Here is a 10,193-nt window from a genome sequence, read left to right as displayed (position 1 = left end):
AGAGGCGTTCTTCTGCTAAGCGATGTGTAAAGCTTACATAACGGATACAAGAGGCGTTCTATATGCAAGACAAAAGAGAAATGGTATAAGAGGCGTTCTATATGCAAAAGATAATCGTTCTCTTTCCTATTTCATATGCTTATGAAAAAAAGAGTTTGTTAATTTTTTTTTAAAAAAAATATAATTAATTTTTGCAGGTTGCACGCATATATACTAATTAACGCCATCAATTAATAAATCAAATCAAATTGAAATTGTATAACTCAAATATCAAATTAAAATGAACTTTTATTATCCTTTATATTCAAATATTTACATCTTTCAAAAAAAAAAATTCAAATATTATTTACATCTCAAGTACATTTGATACAATTCTACTGCTAACATAATAATTATTAGTGTGCTAAACTGCTAACTAGTAACTAGTTCGAAATTGCAACTTGAATTATCAAAGGCAATTCAATCGCAGTGGCGCTTCAACAACATGAACCACTAGCAGCGCTTCCCCCAACTTGAACCACTAGCATCGCCTCCACCAACCTCGACCACCGCAACGTCTCCACCACCTCAACCACCACAGCGCCTCCATCAATAGTGCACGCAAATAGTGAAGCCGCACTAAACACCCACAAATGAAAGATGAAAAATCAGAAATTATAATCTAAATCATAACATAATAATGAATTGATAAGCGTTGTAGATCTAAAATTAATAATGGAGAATTAAAATGCACTTCTCCAATCACCTCACACGACCCACCAAAATCAATTCAATTCCACCATTTGCAACAACCACCTACCTCAATAATGTAAAACTCTATTATTCCACCTGCAACAACGACCATAAACAGAGCAAAATCGAGATTGCAATGGTTCGAGCTTTCGCGCACCGTACTGCATCGGATTTGGAGTTCGGGTTGAAAAACAAAGCGATGCAACGAATAGGATAGTTGTAAATAGAGGAAGAAGACGACGGGGAGGAAGATAACTGGACGTCAGCTCGGAGATTTTTAGGATCAGACATTGAGGAATGAAGAGAGAAGAGAAAGGAGTAAGGGTTTTAGAGGAGGGAAGTGCGTGAGAGATGAGGAAAGAGGAAAGGAGAATGACGGCTATGTTAAGAGGAAAGAGGAGTTAGGGTTAGAATTTGGGCCTCTTGGTATGTTAGCCTTTTCTTTTTATTTTTTAAAAAAATAATGTTAAACATATAGAGCGGTTAACTATGAGGGGCGATCTATATTGTAAGTGTAAAATTTGGATATATTAAATAGAACGGTTTACTAAGATATGTGTTCTATATAATAAAATCACAATTTAATAAAATAAAATAAATAAATCAAATAGAACGGTTAACTAAGATAGGCGTTCTATATAATCCTAGAGATCGCATATCTAAGTTAACTGTTCTATATCTTGCGTTTCTTATTCTAGTTTTTGTAGTAGTGGCAGCTCCTCAATTACCTTCAAACAGTCATTCTCCACTTCAATTCTCTCATAATCTTCCTCCTTAGCTAGCGTCATACCCCACCAAATATCTTTAGCCTCTGCTACTTTTGTCTCCCATTTTTTAGCACCTTGAATCACCCCACAACAAACCACATTTTCTCTTATGGATGTACATAGAATTCGAGGTTTTATAAAAGTGGTAAAATAAAAAATAAAAAAAAAAAAAGGAAATTTTATAGAGAGAAAATTGTAAAAAAAAAAAAAAAAAAAAAAAGGAACTTTTAAGTGGTCGACTTTTTGAAAAAGGACCTTTTAAGTTAAAACTTGTGAAAAATGACCTTTTAATAAGTTGCATTTTGTTTATATGGGGTACTTGGGTGAGCTTGCGACCTTACATGGTGGTCAATGCCGGAGCTCCAACGTTGACTATCACGTGTTAGTCACGTGACTTATTTAAAAAAAAAAAAACAAAACCCAAATTTCCCTCCTTTCCCACCTAACCAATGAAAGAGTTAGGTCGGGAAATTTGAGAATTTTTTTTGTTTAAAAAAAAAAAAAAAAAGTCACGTGACTAACACGTGATGGTCAATGCCGGAGCTCCAGCATTGACCACCACAGAAGGTCACCCAAGTACCCCATACAAACCAAATGCAACTTAAAAGGTCTTTTTTCACAATTTTTCACTTAAAAGGTTCTTTTTCAAAAAGTCGACCACTTAAAAGGTCCTTTTTCACAATTTTCTCTTTTATAAATTACCACCCAAAAAAAGTATCAATTTATAAATAACCATCCATTAAAAATTTTATTTTAATTCAGATGTGTAGGGCCCTCCTAACAGCTAATAATGGCTAGTTCTTGCTTCCCAAATGAATTCCCCCCGATTTTTTTCCTATATAACATATCTCCTACCCTAATTTGCGATTTATACTGCAAATTCTCCCCAAATTCCACAAAATTCACCCCAAGAATATCATCTTGTAATTGCAGAAGCGTCCTCAAGAAACTTCATAGGTAAATTCGCATCAGGTAAAGTCTTTCATTCTTTAAATTTAGGGTTCTTATTGTACTTAAATTGCGGAAAACTGGTTGGTTAGGGTTGATTTTCTTAGCAAAAAAAGGGTTCTTATTGTAATTTAATTGGGGGAAATTGAGTGTTTAGTTAATTAGGGTTCATGTACAATACTTAATTTTGATTTTCTGTCATTGAATTGCTGCTAATTCTGGGAAAATTGTGATTGCAATTACTTTCACAATCAAGCTTCAAGCAAAACCCCAATTAGACAGGAGTACCTTTATTTGTGAACTAAAACTAATTTAGGGTTTTAATCAGCAATTTCCTAATTTGAGTAGTCTTCAATAGCTTACAATAGTGAAATCGACCAAAAAAAAATTAGGAGGGAAGTAACGACTGTGGGCCCCACACATCTGAATTCCACCGGAATTTTTAAAAATGTGGTAATCTGCGCAAAAAATTAATTTAGTAGGTGGTAATTTAAAATAAAATTTTTAACGGGTGGTTATTTAGAAATTGATACTTTTTTTGGGTGGTAATTTACAAAATTTCCTTAAAAAAAATAAAAACAAATAAATTTTAAGCAATGTAACATTTAATTTAAGACCCATATATGAGTTGCACACAAGAATAAATTTAACATTACATTGATGTTTGTACGGAGCAATTTAACATTAACATTACATTTAATTTTCAATCGCCATTTAAGAAAAAATTAACAAATGAAATTTGAGAATTGAAAACAAAAAATAGTAATTTCAGATTTAAATTATGAAAAAAAAAACAAAAATTATGTTTTATATTATCTTTTACATTAGGATTTATATTATTTTAACAAATAATTAGAAATTAAAAAATATATTTTGATTTAATGGTTTTATCTAACTATCCGATAAATGAGATAATATTTATTTCAATTTATAAATTCAAGTTCTATGTACGTTAAATTTGAATAAGAATAATTTAAAACTTAACAAAATATTTTACCTTAAATTAATGTTAAAATAATAGAATAGAAAATAAAAACAAAAAATATTAAGAAATTACAAAAAAAAAAATATACAAAATGAAATATTTAAAAGTCGTGCATCGCACGGGCTTACATCTAGTATATATAAATAAAGTAGGCATTTTTGGAGAGCATTGGGAGCGCCACATAAGAAAATGTATATTTTCGACCAATTAAAAATTAGATTTCTATTTTATTTTAGAATTAAAAAAATCACTCGCCACCTAAACAAAAGTGACGAATGAAATTTTAAATTTTTGCCACATAGGTAAAAACGGCGAATAGTAATTTATTAGGATTTTAATTATTTAAGAACACTAAATTTTATCATTTTTATTTGTTACAAAACTAAAAATTATCTGCTATTCAAAAAAAAAAAAACTAAAAATTATCTTTAGATATTAGGATTTATATTATTTAAAAAACTAAAAATTATATTTTGATATTTAAAAAATATAAATTATCATTTGATGTTAATAGTTTTATGTAAATATCTGATGATATGATACTTTCATACAAAATTTTAAAACTTATAATGCAAGAAAAAAATTAAGAGATCACCAAAACAACGAATAGTAATTTATTAAGATTTTAATTATTTAAGAACACTAAATTTTATCATTTTTATTTGTTACAAAACTAAAAATTATCTTTAGATATTAGGATTTATATTATTTAAAAAACTAAAAATTATATTTTGATATTTAAAAAATATTAATTATTATTTGATGTTAATGGTTTTATGTAAATATCTGATGATATGATATTTTCATACAAAATTTTAAAACTTATAATGCAAGAAAAAAAATTAAGAGATCACAAAAAAAAATATTTATATACAAAATGTATATGAAAATTCGTGCATCGCACGCCACATAAGCAAAAGTAATATTTCGACCAATGAAAAAATAGATTTATATATTAATTTGGAATTTAAATTTTCAGTCTCCATTTAAGAAAAAATTAACAAATGAAATTTGAGAATTGAAAACAAAAAATAGTAATTTGAGATTTAAATTATGAAAAAAAAAACAAAAATTATCTTTTACATTAAGATTTATATTATTTTAACAAATAATTAGAAATTAAAAAATATATTTTGATTTAATGATTTTATCAAACTATCCGATGAATGAGATAATATTTATTTCAATTTATAATTCAAGTTCTATATACGTAAAATTTGAATAAGAATAATTTAAAACTTAACAAAATATTTTTCCTTAAATTAATGTTAAAATAATAGAATAGAAAATAAAAACAAAAAACATTAAGAAATTACAAAAAAAAAATATACAAAATGAAATATTTAAAAACCGTGCATCACACGGGCTTACATCTAATAATAATAATAATAATAATAAAACATAAAATAAAAGAAACACAATTAAAATTAAAAACAAAACAGTTATGGAGTACAAAAAAACTTACATAAATAAGATCAAAGAGGGTGTTTAGATCAACGTCAATGAACTCTTTCTCCCACGGCTTAAGTGTGCGAGAATTAACTTCACGAGGCGATATGCCGTCAAGAGCTAAGTCAGCGTGATATTTGTTGCAATACTCCACGATCTTACCCAGAGTACTCCCGGTGACGTTGGGTACCGGTATCTTATCACCATGGTTGTCGCCGAGATCCTCCAATATTTTCTTGATTTTTAGAGATTGTACTGCAACATTTTCACTGATCTCTAATAAAATTTTATCACAACTCTCTAGGGTTATCTTCTTGGATAAAGAAGAGGCAGAAGAAGCAGCAGCGGCGGCGGAGGATGATGATGCCATTTGGATGGGAATTGAAGATGAGAGAAAAAATGATGAAATTTGAGAGAAATATGTGAGTGAAATTTGATGGAGGCTGTGAAAGAAATTGCTGAAATTAGGGCAGTATATATAGCAAAAATGTGTAAGAAAAATAATATCTGCCACCTGTACAATTATTGTCTTAATTTATTTGTTTTATTTTTTTAATTGAGGAAAGTGGTAAAGGTCACTCTAAATCTCTAATGGATAATCAAAATAAAATTAAGGGTTTCTTAAAAAAAAAATTAGGTAATTACATCACTAGGTTTTATTAATTACTGCGTACGAACTATTAATAGATAAATAAAATCCGGTGGTATAGTATAACTAGCTTTTAATAATTAGTTGATACACAAAATCGGCATTTATTACCTATTGAATAATTATATAATTATTAACACACGGATATCTACCCCTCACATATATCTGTAATCTAGTAGCATAATTTTTAATGATCTTGTCATTTTGGTAAATAGTACGAGTAATTTTCATTAATTTTTCAAAACTTCTTATGGTGGATTTATTCTTTTCCATGTTGGCAATATTGTTCAAATCATCCAAGAGAATTAATATAAACTTCTTGTTATTGTTTGTTAATAACATAACGAATGTCGCCTTTAATAATTACAAGATAGTTGGTCTCAAGAAAGAACGCTCATTTAATATTTTCTTAAAACGTTAAAACTGACTGTGGTTAGGAAGCTAGATACGGAGTACCATTGCTAGATCTGATATATTCACACTTGATAAACTTTATTAATGAAGCTTCCATTTTTTTTTTCTTTTTTTTTTTTTTTTTTTTTTTTTGAGGAATTATCAAAGTTTAAGTACAACAACGTCTCGTAAAATCTTTACAAAACACTATTAATGAAGGAAATCAATAATTATATATATTATTAAAAGTTCTAAGGCAAACTCGTACTATATATATGTGGTTTGAGGCATGACATCTCTTCATCAATTGTTATTGTAACTTGGCAAGTGACATGACATCATTAGGTACTTCCCATGAATATCATTCTTGGTATAATTGCAATAAAACTGAAAATATAATGACTAGTAAAACATTAAGTGCATAAATGTAGCAGTTAATTAAATTTATTACAGTTCTTCTGAGGGGCTGACCAATCTTCTAAGAAATCCCCTCTCATTGCTTGGCATAATCTTTGTGGACCAAAAGAAAGAGGTGGGTTAGGCTTCAAGGAGGCCCACAACCAGAATCTTGCTCTACTTGCAAAGCTATGCTGGAAGATTCATAATTCAAATAACATCTCTTCAAGGAGATCTCTTCCTACTTCCTTCAAGAAAGGGTCACATTGCATATTTGGCAAGCTTTAGGGAAAGGTTGGGATATATTTGCTCACTTTACCCAATGGTTGGTGGGTAATGGAAACTCTTGTCTTCTCTAGCTAGCATGACAACCGGACTGGTTACAGTCCTTTGAGAGAGCTTATAGTAGGGTCTATCCATGAGCATGAGCTAGGCCAAAATTTGAATTTCATCATTTCTAAGAAAGGCTGGAATTTGCAAAACCTCTCTTTTTCACCCTACCCCTTAACATCATCTCTATGATTAACTCCATTCCCGTCTTTCCTATCAAGGGTGATAGTCCTTTTTGCGAACTTGGAATGGGACACTTCTTTGATTGTAAGAAAGCATACAATCGCCTGTGGCTAAAAAAAAAAAACCAACCCCACAACCCATCTGATGATATTTGGAATCAAATTTTGGAATTCTAACTGCCTGCCTGCATAGATTCTTTCTCTGGCTGGTTGCTTGGGGGAGGCTGCCATACAACCTCCCTACTTCTCCATGCTAAGCATATCCCCATCTCTCCGTGTTGTACCTTCTTCCCTTCTACCCAAGAGGACATCCTCCATGTCATTAGAGACTGTCTAAGAGCCCTGGAATTATGGCAGGAAATCTAACAAGCTAATGGTTGAGGCCCAGGAATATGTTATATACTCTATCACTTTGGGCTTGAAATGTGGATGCAGCACAGGCCCTCTCATACCCGGCGCGAATTAATTCCACTTTAAAGGAGGGGTGGATGAGATTCGAACCCGTGACCTCTATGTCCCGTTGGCTCCGATACCATGTTAGAGGACCATCTCAACCAAAAGCTTAAGCTAATGGTTGAGGCCCAGGAATATGTTATATACTCTATCACTCACCTCCCCCTTCTTTCTTCTCAAATCCTAATCTTATGTTATGGCTGAAAGAAAATTTGGCTGATTCTCATCTAGTCATCTGCATTCCTTCTTGCAGCAATCTTGGTGCTTTAATTTTGCTTCATGATCCTAGAATATTTGGCATAGAATAAATAAATGGATTTTTCAAAAAATCTCTGTCCCTCTCCCCTCCTTCATCAACTCTTTGAAATGCCTATCTTCTAAGCTTAAGTTTCTATTGAACCAAAGCATTATTTGTAACCCAACCTGCACCTCTCAACCTCACCCTTCTACTAATCATATAGTCATGGTTGATGCTTCTTTCTCCCACTCCTCTCAACTTTCCTATAATTTTTTTGCTAAAATATTGGCCATTCAGTCAGGCCTTTACATGATACAAGCAAAGAATTGGAAATTTGGGATGATGTTGTGATTTAATCTAATCGTCAAAGGGCGGTTCTTGGCATTAATAACCATGGCACTCCAACAGATTGTTATACTAATAAGCAATAAAATAGAATTAACTTATCTTTTGATGCGTGAACCAAACTGACAATAGCCGCGTCGTGGGGAACCACTGACCTAAAAGACGATTCTGCGCTACCTCCCGGTGCAGTAGACAGATGCGGTCGCCCTCCAGGATAAGCACAGCGCCGGAGTTTATGTGCACTCACAAACCCGACTGGAACTCAGAATACTTGCCCAGAAAACAGAACGAGGAGAACATGTGTTTAGATAATTTTAGAGAAGAGAGAAGACTGATTGTGTTGTGTGTTTAGACTGAGAAAACCACCAAGTATTTATAGGCTGAAGAGGAAAAACGGGAAGCATAAAAGGTGGGAAGAATCTGGCCAAGAAAATGACCAGATTAATTTGGTCAGTCAACAACCGAGGCAAGAAACAAGGAATTAATCAGTCAGCTACAATCAAGGAATTAATTACTGAATTAATTCCGTAATCCCAACAGTCAGAAAAGAATAATCCCAACAGACAAAAAGGAATATTCTGTTTAACAAAGAAAGGGAAATAAAATTTCTCCAAAAAGATAATAAGGACCCACGCCCGCGCATCGCATTCCCCAAGACCCGAGCCCGACTCGGCTCGGCGCGCGTGTGTGTGGAGTAACACACACCTCCAACTCACTCAACTAAGTAGTGATAAAGCACTACAATATAAAAACAAGGAAACACCTCACTCCCCAATCAATGTGGGACTTTTTCTCCTCAATTGTTTTTCTCTCTCACTTTGTTTTTCCCCAACACTCTTGTTTTTATATCAAGAACTTCCAACACAGATAAAGCTTCTAGTCTGTATATGATATGCAGGGACCTTCTTTAAGAGCGTGCAGGCTCAACGCTGGTGTATGTTCCATGAGCAAGGCTGAAGAAAGTGGATAAGCTGGCCATCAAAATCGGAGCTTACTCTATTTAATACCACCAGTATGCCTGATCACAGCTTGCTACTGCAATACAATGTCCTTTGTGCATATCATATACAGATAAATCTTTTGTCAACTGAAAACTAGACATGTCTATTGGGCCCAAGTGGCTTACTTATTATGGTGGCATGTGCATGTCACCTAATTAACTGGTCTGTATAAACCGTAACGTTTGTGTTTAATCTAGCCCATTTCCACCCAAAAAAAAAAAAAAAAAAAAAAAAAAAAAAAAAAAAAACCTTATTACAAATTACAGTTTGAGAGTATTGAGTACATAGAGTTTATAATAATCTCAATTTTAATTTAATTCTAATTTACTCGAATGCCCATTGATGCAAAATCATTCTTGATGTTCCAATGAAAAGCTTCCTTATTTCCTCGGGTGTTATTCCCTTTATCATATTCATATCAGCCACATGTTAAATTGTTAGGAAGATATGATAGAATATTTACAATATCTTATAGTTAGGAAAGATATAATTCTTAGCTATATTTATGTTATTATCTTAGGCTAGGATATTTAGTTTCCTAGTTTATCAGTATCTTTGATATTATCTTCCTTGTGGCTCAAGGAGATCTCTTGTATAAATATTGGTCTTGATTGAATGAGAAGGGCAAGCTATTGAATCATAATATTATCATGGTATCGGAGCCTATACCGCTTCAATAAAATAAAATAAAATTATAAAAAAAAAAATTAATCGCCTTCCACCATGCCGGGCGATGACAGCTCACCGCCCTAGCAAACCCTTTATCTACGTATAATTTGCAGCCTGCACACCATCAACACACTACTATTAAGTATATGAAAGGTTTCCAAAAAAAAAAAAAAAAAATAAAAGGTATAAGATAGGAATAATATAGGAAAATATAATATGATGATATATTTTTTCACATAGATTGGATATTCTAATACGGAGTAATATATTTCATTGATATTTTAAGATAGAATTATGGTGATGTGATATTGTCTAAGATTAGGAATGATTATGGTAACCTAGCTAGGTCTAAGATTATCAAATTATTTTCTATGATTATGCTTTTCTACCCGTGATACTCCTCGGTATAAAATTTCATCTACATCTGGGTGTAATATGCGCATGTACATCCAAATAACGGAAATAACATTGCCTATAAATATTATCAAGTTGCTAGAAGAGCATTAAAAAATATTAGGGTTTTTCTATATAGTAACTAGGGGTGAGCAAAAATTCCGGGTACCCGAAATTGGAATTGGAACCGGTTAGGAACCGGAGGGTCCGGAGCCGGAATTGGACCCGGTGGTTCCAATTCCGGGTAATAAATTAAGGAACCG

The 10,193-nt window shown here is 32.2% G+C and overlaps 1 long non-coding RNA gene across 1 annotated transcript; it reads right to left on the bottom strand.

Moving 5' to 3' along the window:
• Window positions 1–270: 270 nt before the first annotated feature.
• On the bottom strand, window positions 271–1,163 carry LOC145640837 (uncharacterized). The gene is made up of 2 exons (XR_014114981.1): window positions 800–1,163; window positions 271–618 (listed from the first exon to the last, which is right to left on the bottom strand). It is a non-coding gene; the product is annotated as an uncharacterized LOC145640837 (long non-coding RNA).
• Window positions 1,164–10,193: the final 9,030 nt, after the last annotated feature.

This window comes from Chenopodium album, chromosome 7 (assembly GCF_948465745.1).
Source record: "Chenopodium album chromosome 7, dcCheAlbu1.1, whole genome shotgun sequence".
NCBI classification, from domain to species: Eukaryota; Viridiplantae; Streptophyta; class Magnoliopsida; order Caryophyllales; family Amaranthaceae; genus Chenopodium; species Chenopodium album.
Note: the sequence above shows the minus strand (reverse complement) of the source record. Positions and strands in the feature narration are given on the sequence as shown.